Source organism: Pinus tabuliformis, chromosome 2_1, assembly GCF_031772625.1.
Source record: "Pinus tabuliformis cultivar Carrire ecotype Pingquan chromosome 2_1, CPIR1, whole genome shotgun sequence".
Lineage (NCBI taxonomy): Eukaryota > Viridiplantae > Streptophyta > Pinopsida > Pinales > Pinaceae > Pinus > Pinus tabuliformis.
Window position 1 is genome coordinate 262770125 of NC_142299.1, and position 20100 is coordinate 262790224.

The following is a 20100-nucleotide window of genomic DNA, read 5'->3' on the forward strand; positions in this document are numbered from 1 at the left end:
TCCGCAGGGCTGCACACCCATTAGTTCTCGGGAAAGCGGTTTCCCTGTCGTCTTGTCAGACACGCGTCTCCATTCCATTGCATCGCTGCCCGCGGTACGATTACCACCACAGCACCATAAGCGGTGCGATAAAACCGCTTTTCGCCTTCCTATACGACTCTTGGCAGTTAACGCTCTTGTTCCTTTCACTCCCAATCATCGTTGGATCTGCCGCATCCAAATTCAACGACCCTAATTTCTTCATCCGCCTATCTTCCGATATCCCCTGTCAATCGATCTCTGCCATTGATTTTAGTGATCTGACGGCTGATACTATCCCAGTGGTGTCTTTGCCTCCCGCTAGCAGATATCGATCGTCCGCGTAATCCATCCAATGGCCAGTGTTTCATCTCGGCTCCTGTTCATTTTCAAGGTATTTTTAAGTGTTTTCGGCCTGAGTTATGCACGCGAAGAAGGAAGAGATGATCCAGCTACCTACACATTTAATCATTAGCTACCATAGTTAAAGAATAACATGGTCAAGGATGAGAATGAATTGCCTTTAGCGGTTGAATTCATTCAGCAGTTATGAACATTTATGCAGGAAACATTCCACCTGTTCAAGGAGTACACCAAAGTACCAGTAAATGTCATTCTTTCCATTAAAACATTCATATTGTAGCAGAAGACCCATATCTCTGTGTAAATACGGTTGGTTGTCAATTAAGACACCTCCACGCATAGGCTAGCTGAGATTTCTTATAAACAAATTCTATATATACTCAGAAAAAAGATGTAATCGAGTTGATGAGTGATTTTCTGTTGTAAGCTTCAACTTCTGGAGACTGTAACTATTGTGTAACCTGCAGCTTCTGGTCTTCATTTCCAACTAATACAAGCTTCTTTTTTTGTTAATTGCTCACTTTCCACTTCTTCTTCTTGTTCCAAGTTGTGCCTGTTTTTACATTTATTCATGTGTTGTTAATGTTTAGCATTAGAGGGGCTGTCATCCCACCTCTGTGTTAGGATTTATCATGCATCATTGAAATTTTTTGTAGGTTTCTGTTGTTTTAATACTAGAGAGCTGTCATCCTGTTTGTGTATTAGAAAATAGATTTATAGACCTTTTAACTGGTTGTGCCTAGCCATCACAGGGTCATGTGCATCTGCTAGTGTGGTCAGTCTTCTCCATTATCACCTTATCCTCAAACTATGAGTAATTGGTGGTTAAAAGCCTTGTAGTCTGGGGGTGTTCACCGATGTTTGGGGTTAAGCATAGTTGGAGTGGTTATCTGGCTTGAATGTGCAGCATTTCTTTCATTCATCCACCATATTTCCAATAATTTTGTTGAGTTTGTAATGTTCCCGAGCATCACTAATATACAACCTAGCTGAGTTTCTTGCGGTGATAACAATGTCTACCACAAATACAAGAACGTTGCCAACAACAACAATGTAGAGTATAAGAAATCTAGCTTGTGTTGAATTTTCTTCCAACACAAACACAAACAAATTTTAATTTCAAAGAAATACAAGACATGTTATATTTCCTTCTAACACAAACACATGAACATAACAACAATTTAGGACTAAATAGGTCTAATTTGTGCTAGATTAACAACATTGCAATGCAAAAGAAAATCTAACATGTGTTGGATTTCCTTTTAGCGCAAACTCAAGGACATAGAAACAATCTAGAGTGAGAAATCTAGCAACATCTGGATTTATGTCTACCACAAATACAAGCACGTTGCCAACAACAACATTGTAGAGTTTAAGAATTCTAGATTGTGTTAAGTTTTCTTCCAACACAAACAAAAGCACAATTTAATTTGAAAGAAATCTAAGACATGTTATATTTTCTTGAAGCACAAACACAAGAAGATAACAACATTGTAGGACTAAATAAGTCTAATCTATGCTAGATTAAGAACATTGCAATGTGAAAGAAAATCTAACATGTGTCCGATTTCCTTTTAGCGTAAACTCAAGCACATAGAAACATTGTAGATTGAGAAATCTAGCAAGTGCTAGATTTATATCTACCACAAATACAAGCACGTTGCCAACAAAAACATTGTAGAGTATAAGAAATATAGCTTGTGTTAAATTTTGTTCCAACACAAACACAAGCACATTTAAATTTGTAGGAAATCTAACACATGCTATATTTCCTTCTAGCACAAACACAAGAACATAACAACATTTTAGGACTAAATAAGTCTAATGTGTGCTAGATCACAACATTGCAATGTAAAAATTCGTTTTAGCGCAAACTCAAGCACATAAAAACATTCTAGAGTGAGAAATCTAGCAAGTGCTAGTTTTATGTCTACCAAAAATACAAGCACATTGCCAACAACAACATTGTAGAGTATAAGAAATCTTGCTTGTGTTAAATTTTCTTCCAACACAAACACAAGCAAATTTAAATTTGAAAGAAATATAACACGTTATATTTCCTTATAGTAGAAACACAAGAACATAACAACATTTTAGGACTAAATAAGTCTAATGTGTGCTAGATTAACAACATTGCAATGTAAAAGAAAATCTAACATGTGTTAGATTTCCTTTTAGCGCAAACTCAAGCACATAGAAACATTCTAGAGTGAGAAATCTAGCAACTGCTAGATTTATGTCTACCACAAATACAAGCACGTTGCCAACAACAACATTGTAGAGTATAGGAATTCTAGATTGTGTTAAATTTTCTTCCAACACAAACACATGCACATTTTCATTTGAAAGAAATCTAACAGACGTTATATTTCCTTCGAGCACAAACACAAGAACATAACAACATTGTAGGACTAAATAGCTCTAATGTGTTCTAGATTAACAACATTGTAATGTAAAATAAAATCTACCAAGTGTTCAATTTCCTCTTAGCACAAACTCGAGCACATAGAAACATTGTACAGTGAGAAATCTAGCAAGTTCTAGATTTATGTCTACCACAAATACAAGCACGTTGCCAACAACAACATTGTAGAGTATAGGAAATCTAGCTTGTGTTAATTTTTCTTCCAACAAAAACACAAGCACATTTAAATTTAAAAGAAATCTAACACATGTTATATTTCCTTCGAGCACAAACACAAGAACATAACAACATTATAGGAGTAAATAGGTCTAATGTGTGCCAGATTAACAACATTGCAATGTAAAATAAAATCTAACATGTGTTAGATTTCCTTTTAGTGCAAAATTGAGCACATAGAAACATTGTAGAGTGAGAAATCTAACAAGTGCTAGATTTATGTCTACCACAAATACAAGCACGCTACCGACAACAACATTGTAGAGTATAAGAAATCTAGCTTGTGTTAAATTTTGTTCCAACACAAACACAAGCACATTTAGATTTGAAAGAAATCTAAGACATGCTATATTTCCTTCTAGCACAAACACAAGAACATAAGAACATTTTAGGACTAAATAAGTCTAATGTGTGCTAGATTAACAACAATGCAATGTAAGAGAAAATCCAACATGTGTTCAATTTCCTTTTAGTGTAAACTCAAGCACATAGAAACATTAGAGAGTGAGAAATCTAACAAGTGCTAGATTTATGTCTACCACAAATACAAGCACATTGCCAACAACAACATTGTAGAGTATAAGAATTCTAGATTGTGTTAAATTTTCTACCAACACAAACACAAACACGTTTTAATTTGGAAAAAATCTAACACATGTTATATTTCCTTCAAGCACAAACACAAGAACATAACAACATTGTAGGACTAAACAAGTATAATGTGTGCTAGATTAACAACATTGCAACATAAAATAAAATATAACATGTGTTAGATTTCCTTTTAGTGCAAACTCGAGCACATAGAAACATTGTAGAGTGAGAAATATAGCAAGTTCTAGATTTATGTCTACCACAAATACACACACGTTGCCAACAGCAACATTGTAGAGTATAAGAAATCTAGCTTGTGTTAAATTTTCTTCCAACACAAACACAAGCGCATTTAAATTGGAAAGAAATCTAACACATGCTATATTTCCTTCTAGCACAAACACAAGAACATAACAACATTTTAGGACTAAATAAGTCTAATGTGTGCTAGATTAACAACATTGCAATGTAAAAGAAAATATAACATGTGTTAGATTTCCTTTTAGTGCAAACTCAAGCACATAGAAACATTGTAGAGTGAGAAATCTAACAAGTTGTGATGGATTTCTCACACTCATCTCCATACTCATCTCCATATCCCTCCACTTGCTCCTCCCCATCTAGGAGATGCATAAACATGTTTGTAAACTACATCAAGTAAATTGTCTCTCTAACTCATGTGAAATCCTTGGTCTTTGTAAGGTTTCCCAAACTATGCAAATAGAACAAACTCTAACATTATCATCACGAAAAAAATTCACTCTCTATGCTCACTAAATCTAGAGTTAAGATGGATCTAGAGGAAAAGATTGCACCTGGAAAAATTTGATCCCTTTGTAGGCTATCTAAATCTAGAGTAATATAATTTGGTTTAATTATTAATACTTATAATTCTTATTTTTTTTTTATTTTATATTTATGTAATTTGACTAAATGAATAGGTTTAAATAACATTACATAACCTTAGAAAATCTCATTCACTTCGGGCTAAAGTCTCCCATGTAATCATTCATGTTGGACTAAAGTCTCTCCATGCAATTATTTAAATTTTTGGATATTTATTTTTATTTTTATCAATAATATTTAATATAAAGTAGAAAACATAAACTTGGAAAAGCCCATATATATTATGAATATCAAGTGAAATACAATGAAATTTGAACCATTTAAAATTACAATTTTATATTTTTAGTTTAGAAAAATTTCAAACCATAAAATTGATAATAATTTTTTTATTAAATATTAACATACCAAATTATTTAATATTTTTATTAAAATTTGTAGATATTTATTTACATTTTAATGGATAATATTTAATATATAATGGAAAGTATAAATTTGGAAAGGGCTACCCATATTATAATTATTAAGTGCCTTATAATGTAATTTGAACCATTTAAATGTATGATTTTATATTTTTAATTTAAAAATAAAATAAAATTAAAACATATAAGTAATTAAATTTATGATTTTAAATTTATGATTAAAAAAATTCAAAACATAGAATTGATTGAAAACAATTTTTTTTTTAAATTATATGTAATCTTATTCTCAAATATAATAAGCAATATAAAATTTATTAGTTGGATAATTCTACAATTGTGGAAAATGGTTACAATTCACATTTTTCTATCTCCACTTGCTCCTCCCCATCTAGGAATGCATATACATGTTTATAAAGCACATAAGTAATTTGCCTCTCTCACTCATGTGAAATTGTGGGTCTTTGTAAGATTTCCCAAACTCAAATAGAACAAACTCTAACATTATCATCAAGAAAAAAACTCCCTTTTTATGCTCACTAAATCTACATTTAAGATGGATTTAGAGTAAAAGCTTTCACCTTGAGAAATTTTATCCCTAGTAGGCTATCTAAATCTAGAGCTAAGATGGATCTAAAATGGTTTAATTATTAATAATTATAATTCTTATTTTATTTTATTTTATATTTATGTAATTTTACTAAACTAACACGTTTAAATAAAATTACATAACCTTACCACATCTCATTCACTTTGGGCTAAAGTCTCCCATGCAATCATTCATGATGGACTAAAGTCTCTCCATACAATTATTTAAATTTGTAGATATTTATTTTCAAATTAATCAATAATATTTAATATAAAGTAGAAAACATAAACTTGCAAAAGCTTATAAATATTATAAATATCAAGTGAATTACAATGAAATTTGAACCGTTTAAAATTATAATTATAATTATATATTTATATATATACATTTATTTTTAGAAAAATTTCAAACCATAAAATTCATAATAATAATTTTTTTTTACTAAATATATGGTTATCTTACGTCATTTTTATAAATATTATATACAATAATACATGAAAAATGTAATATAATTTCAAAATTTGTAATTTACAACTTTAAAATTAATAATAATAAAATATTAACATACCATATTCTTTATTATTATAAAAATTTGTAGATATGTATTTTCATTTTAATGGATAATATTTAATGTATAATGGAAAGTATAAATTTGGACAAGGCTATCCATATTATAAATATAAGTACATTATAATGTAATTTCAACCATTTAAATTTATGCTTTTATATTTTTAATTTAAAAATAAAATAAAATTAAAACATATAATTCATTAAATTTATGATTTTACATTTCTAATTAAAAAAAATTCAAAACATAAAATTGATTGAAAATGGATTTTAGGGATACCCAAAGAGCAACTAGTAGCTAAAATTCTTTATGCCAACACTATGGAAATAGAGGGAATGGATCCAATGGAGATCAAGACCTTGCGTTGTGTTTTGCTAAGTGGAAGAGGTTTGTCCTTTTTTGAATGTTGAATGTTATGCTTAACTATTATAAAACCATAATAAGCACCAAAAATATTTCTTGAGAAGCAACAAAGGATCTGAATCCAAGAGAGGAAGAGAAAGGGGAAGGTAAGATAGGTTACTTAATGTCCAACAAATGACCAAAATTACATCAATGGGACTTCTCAGTTCATAAGTGGTAGTACAAAGTGGGATTTCCAAGTCCACCCCTATAAAAGCAAGAGCCAATCCTACTTAAAAATATCTAAGCATGACTATCACAATTCTGAGAAGAAGAAATACAAAGATCTGTAGCCAAGTAAAAGTGAATCCTTAATGCATCGAATTCCCATTGTTAAACACAGGGTATTCTTGTAAAGCCGAAACGGAAGCTATCCTACCATGTCAGGCTCTATATAGAAAGCTGGGTAAAGGAGATGGATTTGGTCTAGGATAAGTCTCTCTATAAGGAAAAGAGGGTCCTCTACATGGAGCTGGTAGAAGGAAGTTACCTAAAAATTTAGAATGAGTTATCTAGAAACCCCATAAGAAAAATTAACATGTGTTTTCCTATCAAAGGATGGGCTTCCTCTCATAACCCAATATATCATTGATACCTTGTATCCCTTGCAGAGGTTCTATCTTTTGACCACGCTATATTAAAGGCTCTTTCACCTACCCTGTTGATCATATGCTCCAAGTACAAATTCAAAATACTATATGGAAGACACATGATCCTAATGCATAGGAGACACAACATATACTCTGACTTGGAGAGTTTCATACCCTATCATTCCTACATTCTTCCTCATGCGGAAAGAACACATGCCTCCATAACTGCCATTCCATATAACCAACCTAAGAAACCATTGATCTTGAAAGATGTGTGAGTCTGTGCGAAGCTAGTGGTGTTGTGGTAGAAATGGAAGGAAAGAATTGTGTTTAATTTTGAAGACAAAGTTGTAGAGTAAGCAACATGAAATCTCATTATCCAGTTGTTTAAATCAATGTTCACTGCAAATGAGCTAAGGTATCTTTGAAATCACATTATCCACTTGTCTAATTCATCACTGTAATGAGTCGAGGTATACGAATTTAAGGGATTCCCAAATAACAGCCAGTAAATAAATTCTTTATGCCAATGCTATGGAACTAGATGGGATGGATTCAATGGAGTTCATTACCGTGCATTATGTTTTCCTAAGTGGAAGAGGTTTGTCATTGTTTGAATGTAGGTGAGATACCTAGAGAAGCTTTCAATGAGCGAAAACATTGTTGGTGTCTAGTTGGGGATATTTTTTTAGTATTGTGGTTTGGTATGTATGAGAAATAAATCAAATAGCCATCCTTCATCCCTGTGGTCTCATAACCCAGTTTGGGGGTGGCATTTATAGCAGATGACTATTGTTGGGAAATTGATCACTCATTTGTCACTAATTAGATAGATATATTCAAGACAAAGATGAGGGATTGTCATCATTCTCATGCCAGCTCTCTCTCTTTTGTATCTTTGCTAAATAATTTTGTTGAGATGTTGTTTTTTTATAGCTACAACTAGTATTCATCATTGAATTAAACCACAAATATGGGGGCATGCGTTCAATACCCCTAACTTGTATACCTTGTCAATATCTTTCTAATGGTCCAAATAGAAAATGCCCCACATCAGTGTTTGTAAATGCATTTTTCCTTTCCTGCATTGGTGTATCTTAGTCATTTGTCATGCATATCCTCTGAAAAAATTTGTTTGAAACTCTGTTATGAGGCTATTGTGGTAATAATCTAAAAGATTCAAATAAATAGTCATCGTGAATGGAGGAAATCCTACTTAGCATTTCAAACAATACATACTAGAGCCCCCTAGTAGATCAACAATCTTCCAAAGCTTCCAGATTCTTGATGATATGTATGAAGCCTCTACGAGAACCTGCATCCTTGTGAGATCTCTCTATTGTGAGAAAAATAGGGTCTACTTTCAACCATTTACTCATGTAGAGAAATGAAGCAGACAATAAATCTATAAACATTTGGATCTCTTTATTAGTTTTTGGTTATAGAAGTACTATGCCACATTAGACTATATGATTTCCTGTACAACAATGTCAAATTCTTTGATAAATGAGACTCAATTTCGATTCCAAAGTGGAACAACTTTACTTTGTAGGGAAACAAACTTGTTACAAGATCACTAATGAGAAAATCATGCATTTCCAATGAAACTATAAAAAATACTACTAAAATGATGATCTATATCAGTATATGTCAAACAAAAACTAAATTCAGACAGCTTCATTCCACTACCAAAAAAAAATTATTGTAAGCAAATGAACTTACATGGAAGACATAACATATACTCTGTCTTGGAGAGTTTCTTTCCCTGTCATTGTTACATTCTTCCTCATGCGGAAAGAACACATGCCTCCATAGCTGCCATTCCATATAACCAACCCAAGAAGCCGTTGATCTTGAAAGATGTGTGAGTTTGCGCAAAGCTAGAGGTGTTGTGGTAGAAATGGAAGGAAAGCAATATGTTTAAACTTTGAAGACAGAGTTGTAGAGTAAGCAACATGAAATCTCATTACCCAGTTGTTTAAATCAATGTTCACTGCAAATGAGCTAAGGTATATTTGAAATCACATTATCCACTTGTTTGATTCATCACTGTAATGAGTCAAGGTATACAAATTTAAGGGATTCCCAAATAGCAGGCAGTAACTAAAATTCTTTATGCTAACACTATGGAAGTAGAGGGGATGGATTCAATGGAGATCATTACCTTGTGTTATGTTTTCCTATGTCGAAGAGGTCTGTGATTGTTTGAATGTCGGATGAGATACCTAGAGAAGCTTTCAATGAGGGAAAACATTGTTGGTGTTTGGTTGCGGATGCATTTTTTAGTATTCTGGGTTGGTATGTATGAGATAAATCCAACAACCATCCTTCGTCCCTGTGGTCTCATAACCCCATTTGGGGGTGGCATTTACAACAGATGCCTATTTTTAGGAAAATGATCACTCATTTGCAACTAATTAGATAGATATATATATGGCAAAGATGAGCGATTATCATCATTCTCATGCCAGTTCTCTCTCTTTTGTAACTTTGCTAAATAATTCCGTTGACATGTTGAATTTTTATAGCTACAGCTAGTATTCATCATTGAATTAAACCACAAATATGGTGGCATGCCTTCAATACCCTTAACTTGTAGACCTTGTCAATATCTTTCCAATGGTCCAAACATAAAATTCCCCCCATGAGTGTTTGTAAATGCATTTTCCCTTTCCTGCATTGGTGTATCATAGTCATTTGTCATGCATATCTCGTGAATTTGTTTTTTGAAACTTTGTTATGAGGTTATTATGGTGATAAGCTGAGAGATTCAAAGAAATAGTAATCGTGAATGGAGGAAATCCTAGTTAGCTTTTCAAACAATACATACTAGAGCCCCCTAGTAGATCAACAATCTTCCAAAGCTTCTAGATTCTTGATGATATGTATGAAGCCTCTACGAGGACCTGCATCCTTCTGAGATCTCTCAATTGTGAGAAAAATGGGGTCTAATTTCAACCATTTACTCATGCAGGAAAAGGAAGAAGACAATAAATCTATAAACATTTGCAGCTCTTTATCAATTTTTGGTTATATAAGAACTATGCCACATTAGACTATATGATTTCCTATACAACAATGTGGAATTATTCGATAAATGAGACTCAATTTAGATTCCAAAGTGTAACAACTTTACTTTGCAGGGAAAAAAACTTGTTATAAGATAACTAAAGAGAAAATCATGCATTTTCAATGCAACTAAAAAAATACTACTCGAACTGATGATCTATATCAATATATGTCAAACAAAAACTAAATTTAGATAGCTTCAGTCCACTCCTAAAAAAAACTTATTGTAGGCAAATGAATTTGCATGGAAGACATAACATATACTCTATCTTGGAGAGTTTCTTTCCCTGTCATTCATACATTCTTCCTCATGCGGAAATAACACATGCCTCCATGGGTGCCATTCCATATAACTAATCCAAGAAGCCATTGATCTTGAAAGATGTGTGAGTCTGTGTGAATCTAGAGGTGTTGTGGTAGAAATGGAAGGAAAGAACTGTGTTTAAACTTTGAAGACAGAGTTGTAGAGTAAGCAACATGAAATTTCATTACACAGTTGTTTAAATCAATGTTCACTGTAAATGAGCTAAGGTATCTTTGAAATCACATTATCAACTTGTCTGATTAATCATTGTAATGAGCCAAGGTATACAAATTTAAGGGATTCCCAAATAGCAGCCACTAACTAAAATTATTTATGCCAATGCTATGGAACTAGAGGGGATGGAATCAATGGATATCATTACCTTGCGTTATGTTTTCGTAAGTGGAAGAGGTCTGTCATTGTTTGAATGTTGGGTGAGATACCTAGAGAATCTTTCAATGAGGGAAAACATCATTGGTGTTTGGTTGTGGATAGATTTTTTAGTATTTTTGGTTGGTATGTATGAGAAATAAATCCAATAGCCATCTTTTGTCCCTATGGTCTCATAACCCAGTTTGGGGGTGCCATTTACAACAAATGCCTATTGTTGGAAATTGATCACTCATTTGTCACTAATTAGATAGATATATTCATGGCAAAGATGAGGGATTATCATCATTCTCATGCCAGTTCTCTCTCTTTTGTAACTTTGCTAAATAATTCCATTGACATGTTGAATTTTTATAGCTACTGCTAGTATTCATCATTGAATTAAACCAAAAATATGGGGGCATGCCTTGAATACCCCTAACTTGTAGACCTTGTCAATATCTTTCCAATGGTCCAAACAGAAAACACCCCCACCAGTCTTTGTAAATGCATTTTACCTTTCCTGCATTGGTGTATCATAGTCATTTGTCATGCATATCCTGTGAAAATTTTTGTTTGAAACTCTGTTATGAGGTTATTGTGGTGATAAGCTAAAAGATTCAAAGAAATAGTCATCGTGAATGGAGGAAATCCTAGTTAGCTTTTCAAACAGTACATACTAGAGCCTCCTAGTAGATCAACAATCTTCCAAAGCTTCCAGATTCTTGATGACATGTATGAAGCCTCTATGAGCACTTGCATCCTTGTGAGATCTTTCAATTGTGAGAAAAATAGGGTCTACTTTCAACCATTTACTCATGCAGGAAAAGGAAGAAGACAATAAATCTATGTAAATTTGTAGCTCTTTATCAATTTTTGGCTATAGAAGAACTATGCCACATTAGAATATATGATTTGTTGTACAACAATTTCAAATTCATTGATAAATGAGACTCAATTTAGATTCCAAAGTGGAGCAACTTTACTTGGTAGGGTAGCAAACTTGTTACAAGATTACTAATGAGAAAATCGTGCATTTTCAATGCAACTATAAAAAATACTACTCGAACTGATGATCTATATCAGTATATGTCAAACAAAAACTAAATTCAGACAGCTTAGTACAACTCCTAAAAGAAAACTTATTGCAGGCAAATGAATTTGCAACTAACCAACCAATGTGTAATGATTTTTCAATGAAATTATCAAATGTACTACAATCTTAGAACATCGAATGCTCCTTTTCTTTAATTTGTATCCCTTGAAGAAGTTCTATCTTTTCACCACGCTATATTAAAGGCTCTTTCACCTACCCGGTTGATCATATGTTCCAAGTACAAACTCAAAATACTATATGTAAGACACATGATCCTAATGCATCAGAGACATAGCATATACTTTGTATTGGAGAGTTTCTTTCCTTGTCATTCTTACATTCTTCATCATGCGGAAAGATTACATGCCTCCATAGTTGCCATTCCATGTAACCAACCCAAGAAGGAATTGATCTTGAAATATGTGTGAGTTTATGTGAAGTTAGAGGTGTTGTGGTAGAAACGGAAGGAAAGAATTGTGTTTAAACTTTGAATACATAGTTGTAGAGTAAGCAACATGAAATCTCATTACCTAGTTCTTTAAATCAATGTTCACTACAAATGAGCTAAGGTATCTTTGAAATCACATTATCCACTTGTCTGATTCATCACTGTAATGAGATGAGGTATACGAATTTAAGGGATTCCCAAATAGCAGCAAGTAAATAAAATTCTTTATGCCAACCCTATGGGACTAGAGGGGATGGATGCAATGGAGATCATTACCTTGCATTATGTTTTCCTAAGTGGAAGAGGTCTGTCATTGTTTGAATGTCGGGTGAGATACCTAGAGAAGCTTTCAATGAGGGAAAACATTGTTGGTGTCTGGTTGTGGATATATTTTTTAGTATTGTGGGTTGGTATGTATGAGAAATAAATCCAACAACCATCTTTCATCCCTGTGGTCTCATAACCCAGTTTTGGGGTGGCATTTACAGCAGATGCCTATTGTTGGGAAATTGATCACTCATTTGTCACTAATTAGATAGATATATTCATGGCAAAGATGAGGGATTATCATCATTCTCATGCCATTTCTCTCTCTTTTGTAATTTTGCTAAATAATTCCCTTGACATGTTGAATTTTTACAACTACATTCAGTATTCATCATTAAATTAAACCACAAATATGGGGTCATGCCTTCAATACGCCTAACTTGTAGACCTTGCCAATATCTCTCCAATGGTCCAAACAGAAAATGCCCCCCATCGGTGTTTGTAAATGTATTTTCCCTTTCCCGCATTGGTGTATCATAGTCATTTGTCATGCATATCCTATGAAAAAATTTGTTTGAAACTCTGTTATGAGGTTATTGTGGTGATAAGTTAAAAGATTCAAAGAAATAGTCATCGTGAATGGAGGAAATCCTAGTTAGCTTTTCAATCAATACATACTAGAGGCCCCTAGTAGATCAACAATCTTCCAAAGCTTCTGAATTATTGATGAGATGTGTGAAGCCTCTATGAGCACTTGCATCCTTGTGAGATCTCTTAATTGTGAGAAACATAGGGTCTACTTTCAAGCATTTACTCATGCAGGAAAAGGAAGAAGACAATAAATCTATAAACATTTGCAGCTCTTTATTAGTTTTTGGTTATAGAAGAACTATGCCACATTAGACTATATGATTTTTTGTACAACAATGTGAAATTCATTGATAGATGAAACTCAATTTAGATTCCAAATTCGAAGAACTTTACTTTGTAGGGAAGCAAACTTGTTACAAGATGACTAATGAGAAAATCATGCATTTTCAATGCAACTATAAAAAATACTACTCGAACTGATGATCTATATCATTATATGTCAAACAAAAGCTAAATTCAGATAGCTTCAGTCCACTCCTAAAAAAAACTTATTGTAGGCAAACGAATTTGCAACTAACCAACCTATGTGAGATGAATTTTCAATGAAATTATCAAACGCATTACACAAATTGATGATATATACACAAAAAACAAGAGCATTTACCAACCAAAATTAAGACATCACGTCTGTAAAATGCCAGTCATTGCACAATTAGCTATATCAGATGTTCTCTAGTGTAATATGGCTCCAATAACTTGATCAATTAAACCATGATAGGGCAATAAAATACCTAGAAGAGCTTAAGATAGCTGTTGGAAACAAAAATAAATTAGGGCGGATTTCATCTACAGATAGTACGAATGTATGTGAAGGAGATGAATACCAATCAAACAAGTTAAGTGGGGGACTTCATAGGTGTTTGTGAATGAAAAAGTTGGAGCCAAAGCCTTAAAGAATATGATGAAATAAGAGGAAAGATCCTAGTACAATGTACTTACAAGCCTATAGTCAAGTGATAATTTGACAACGGGCTCAAACCGATCACAATTTTTTTTTGTGCATATGAATTGTATTGTTTGAGGATTAAACATAGTCTGAGTAGATAATTAATGTATCAAAAAAGCAATGGAACCAACCTATATCAACTAAGCAAATTGCAAATACTTACAGCCCAGGATGGACAAATTCTGTGTAAAATTATTTTTCATTAACAGAAAAAGAGAGTATATTAAAAAGACATGGCAGAAATTGTTTAGAAAAGTGCACAAATGTAATCAAAATTAAAATTAGAAGTAGGAAACAACCTGTATTTTGCATGAACTTTTTCTTCCTAAAGAGAAAAATCTGAACCAAAAACTTGTGCTGCTTGTAAATTTTAAGATCTGTTCTTGTGAAAATCAGACAAAATCGTGCATGGAAGTAAGTTTAACAACTCAATTGTGGTGGGATCAATCCTACTGTCAGAAATTCCCTATTTATACTGAATGATGAGATTAGATCAGATATCAGATGATGGGAAGGGTTCAACACTTAGTTTAGTATGAGCTACTTTATTCTTACTAACTACTTTCACTTACTTTAACAACCTATATTTACTTATAAAATCGTGCATGTATTTACTGACAAAATTGTGCATGTAGATGCATGTAGATATCCTGCTTGTGAATTTGTAAAATAATATCAATGAAAAATATGAAATTTTAAAAATTCATGTATACTTTCTATTTCCGAAAAAAATGGTATTTGGAATGGAATCGCAAGTAAAAGTTCTATATGAATGCATGCAGTGAAAAATTTAATTTTCTATTTTTTTTATTAATGTCAAATAAGGAATTTAGAAATTACTAAAAGAAAAAAAAGTAGAGATTTTTCCTTATTTCAAATAAGGAATTAGTTCAAATAAATAATCTAGTGATTATTAACAAAACTAAAAGCAAAGTTTTTTCTTTATTTCAAATAAGGAATTTAAGAACTTATTAGTTATTCTCTATCTCTAATTTTCTAGCAATATATACTTGTCTCATGTAAAACCTCAAGCAATATGCTTGGTAACACCCTTGAAATAATATTTACTCTCATTTATCAAATATTTTGTATAACAAAAAAATAATAAATCTAGTTAACAATGAGTAAAATCCATCAAAAGTGCTACCTAAAGTCATAGTTATTTGATCTATTACAGATAATGAAACTATTTGTGAAATTAAAGATTTCAATATGTGACATAGTAATCAAGATCATTTATGGGAATTCTTACCTATAACTATTCATGTGATACATAACTTTGGTTCCATTACAAGAGATATTGAATAATCAGGCCATGTTCATTTTAGCAATGATATAAACAATAAGATGGGATCCTAGTATCTTCTTTACAAATTATCATTTTTGATAGTCTAATAAAAGGTGTTTTATTTGACCTTTGGTATTATTTAAGTTTATATTGTAACTTCTCTCCTATACATATTTATTTGCTTCTTGTCAAGCACATGGCAACCCTTTGCCCACATGTCACCATTATAAAATGGCCTATCAACTTCCACGGTAGCTTACCTAGTCAATTAATTTGGCTATTATATCCACTATCGACCACTTGGGAAATATCACATTAGTTTAAAACTTGCTTACTCGGTCTAAAATACAAACGAGCTTGTATATTGAGGCCCTAATGTCTCAATACCCGATATCTTGAAAGGCCAATGGTTGGGCTATCAAGCCACCGAGCCCTTGGAAGAGGCTAAAGAGTGTCATTGATACTAATTATCTGATATATTAACATCCAAAATCCCAACATCCATGTCGTTGTTATATGGTTACCACCTTGACATCACCTCGGTACCAAGTCAACCTTCCATTGCCATGTCAACATGCCACATCACTTGCCACATTGGTATGCCATGTCATCTAGACCCACATTAGTGCCACATCATAATGAGACGTTAGCATGTCAAATCAACTACCACACAATTGACATGTGGTATGCCCAGGTCCACATCCACTCACCACATCATTACTCTATCGATATCAAGGTTTCTCGTTGGTGGCTAGTGTCCTACTTACTAATGTCTACTACCCAATATTGTGATATTTTGATAGGTCGATGTACCAACAACTAATACATTGCATTAGTTTTGGTTGACCTTGAGGTGTCCTTAATACAGTTAGCTCAAAATTTGACCTCTCGATGGACGATAGTCCCCAACGATCAAGTGAGAGTCCTTTAAACCTCTATCTTCATGAGCTAATGGATAATGTAGGATGAAATGCTAATATCGAGGACATGCTTGACATGGCATCTAAGTTAGTTGGGGTTTTTTGCACAATTAGGTGATGGGAAGCACTATTTGCCATCATTATAAAGCATAGGTATATAGATGTTATATGGGTGTTAATGTGAGGATAATTTTTCCCCACAAGGATGGCTTTGTTTGGGGCCTTGGACATCATCTAAGGAGAAACACCATTATTATCCTAGGGCCTACAAGTGGTTTTGGTGGGTTAGTAATAATACAGACTATGCACATGGTACAAAACCACCTACTACTGCCTCTAAGGTGAATGGTTGGCCTAGTGGTGCTCATCGCCAATATCAAGGTTTCTTATCGATGGCTAGTGTCTTACTTACTAATGTCTACTACCCAATTTGGCATCACTATAAATCATAGGTATATAGATGTTGTATGGGTGTTGTTAGTGTCAGTCTTTTCATATTGCAATTAGTGATCAAAATCTGCTCTTTTGCATTTGCATAATAAGAGTCCCATACTGTAAATTTTCATCACTTCATTAGGTCATGGATCCACTGATGGTTGAGGTCACATCAGTTTTCCCTCATGAAATATACTTGCTAGTTCTCTTTTCTATAGTTTTGTGGTTTCCACATAGTTAAATTTGATGGTTAAATGCCAATAAAGATCAACAAGTACATGAGGATGCGAAATAAACTCAAGCTTAGTATCTGGAAAGTCAAAAGTTATTCTTTTTAAAATCTTAATGTAATTTTCACCTAAAAACATGTATTGAGGTGAAAGCTGAGTATTTTGTTTTAATTGTCATTTCTTATGTAATTTCATGTTCCTATATGTAATATTGATTCCTAGCTACTCCTAAGAATCGATCCATATTGCTTAGCTATAAACACTGCAAAAAATCAAGTCAGCATGACCTAATCCACCTACAAAAGAAAATGTGAAACAAGCATTAAAAACAGGGTTTTCAAAAAGGCAAAGAACATTGGAAAAGTGGGTTTTCAAAAAGTAAAAATCAAAATGGTGCCCATATATAAACCCCTTTCATTCTACATTCATTCCATTATGTCATTTTGCAAGTCAAAGAAACCAAAGGAGGGAAGAAAGAAACAATTTCAAAGTGATGTTTAGCAAAACAGGGGCGGCGCTGCGTGTAGGCAACTAGCATTGCATTCTGGAAGATTTTTCCCGACGCTACATGTAGGGAGGAGTGCGCTGCGTGTATGATGTTGCCCTACACATAGGTCATTTTTTTGCAGTGTTAATTTTAATGGGCGCTGCACATAGGAGCCAGCGTTGCGCTTCTGTGTAGGTGTGCTACGCATAGCCCTTTGGTGCTATTCGTAGAACCCATCTATTGAAATGGGATTCATGGTTTGTCAATGAGTAGGTTTGGCAGGTCAATATAGATGAGATGGAATATTTCTTCACCAGTGCTATTGAGTACCCTCAAATAGATAAAGCATACAATATCTTCATTCTTAACCCCAAGCGTGACTCCAATTGACGCACCTATGTCTATCGGAGAGGTTTTTCTGAAACCAAAATAAACTTCATCAAGGAGGATACAGGCATGTGGAAAAATCTTTTAAAATCTAAAGGGCCAATACAAAATTCATTAGACATTGAAAAGAAAAGGAAACCTTCGTATATGATGCATCCCATGGTCAAGTTTGCATGGACAACTATTGAAAGTATTGACACGACTCAGTGGGTGAATTTTTGTTTAGAGGCTCTAAATGATATTGAAAAATCATTTTGTGGAAAGCGAACAAGTGAAATTGTTTATAGACAAGTTGAACATATTTTACATGGGAAAAGCTTTGATTTGGCATTGACATTGTGAAAGGAACTTAGGTCATCGAAAATGTTGGGACTTCACCCAGAGTGCCTTGTAGATTCATGGATTGGTAAAGAAAGGTGGGCATTTCTTGATTTGATTGCAGGTCCTTTTTCATGGGGTCCAATAGTTGGTGGTGAAGGTGTCCACACAGGGATTAGCTTACCTAATGTAGAGAAGACCATTGGAGCCGTTGTAGAGATTACTGAGGAGGAAGCCAAGGATAAATTACAAAGCATGATTTAGGAGAAATTTTCACTTTTTGGAGATGATCATCATGCATTTGATGTGCTTTTAGCAGAGATGGATATCTATGAGCTTTTTGTATTCAAAAATTGTAAAGGAAGAAGGGTCAAGCTTGTACTCTGTGAAGAACTTGAGGAGAGGATGCGTGATATGAAAAGTGAAATGGAGACTTTTTAGGGCGAGGAGCATGAAGAAATCCACAGGAGGAAGGCAGCTGAGGCAATTAAACGAATGGAACAATGGAACTTGTTTGCAGATGCATATGAGGATACACAAAATTACACGGTTGCACGAGATTCATTTCTTTCTCACCTGGGTGCCACTTTATGGGGGTTTATGAAACACATTGTTGCACCTTCTAGTGCTGAAGGAGCATTTCATTATTATGAAAATATATCATATCAACTATTTTTCATCACTTAGGAGAAAGTAAAACATATTGATTTGTTTCCCATAGAACTGAATACTGTCAGGCAGGGCCTAGTCTCCCTTATTGTACTTGGTCAGAAGGTTGAGTTTCATCCTCACATGCTGACACTTTCAGAAGATCCTACTTTAGCAATGGCATTCTCAGTTGCACGACATGTAGCCATTGTCCCAGATTCGAGGAAATGGAGTAAAAGAGGAAAATTAATGGTGAAAACTGAAGTGTCAGAGTTGCCAGGCACAAATCCAGCAGTGGTTGAGGAAAATCTCAGATTTTAGGGCTTAATATCAGTAGTCAAAGGGTGAAATAGCAGTAAAAAGGCAGATTTTGGGGAATATGGTTCCACACTTAAAGGAGCAGATACAATGATATTAATCCACTTGGCAAACCTTCACTGAATTTGGGTTTTCCAAAATTATTTCTCATGGTTCTCGAGACAGTTTGGAGTTTTAGTTGCAAATTAATTGATCATATTGTTTAGTGTTTTAATATAGGATTTCATTATTAAATTTTTATTTTTATTTTTTATTTCCTATGTGGAGGAAATTTAAATAATTTTGTAATATTATAAATAGGATTAGTTTTAAGATGTACAAGTTCGATTTTTGCAACAGGAAGAGGCATTTGGAGTGTGTTTAAAGTTTTATTGAATATCATAATAAAGCAATTTTTGCCCTTTAGGCCTAGGATCTCATCAATTCATTTACACATTATGTCTGTTTTCCTATTTTGTGTTATAACATTTTCTAAGAAATGTTTGGAATCCATCAGTGCCTTGATGCTCGTTTCATAATGATTATGTTGTTAAATGTGTGGCTATATTTTTAGAACCCATCCCCTGATAGATGCTTTGCTGAGTAACCTTGTTCTTTTCTTTCGTCTAAAGTTGCTACTGCAGATCCATCCCCTATTTGATGCCTACAGGGTAGCGGGCTTTCTCCCCTAGTCTTCTCACATACACAATCTTTGATCTGATTGAACATTGCACTTACTTTGCCCCAAGTTTGTCGGCAGAAGCTGGCATCGACTCCATAGCCCAAATGGTCCTTTCTCTTGCTGTTTTCGACCCAAAAACCTTTCAAACAAATACTCGCACTCCATAACTAGCCTAAAATTTCATCTATTTCAGCCACATCTTGTTAGCAAAGAAAGAGCCCTCTTTGGTCTGGT

At 33.6% G+C, this 20100-nt stretch overlaps 1 pseudogene; it reads left to right on the forward strand.

The window, feature by feature from the left end:
* Positions 1 to 373: 373 nt before the first annotated feature.
* LOC149199747 (uncharacterized) lies at positions 374 to 19208 on the forward strand (annotated as a pseudogene).
* The last annotated feature ends 892 nt before the right edge of the window (positions 19209 to 20100 follow it).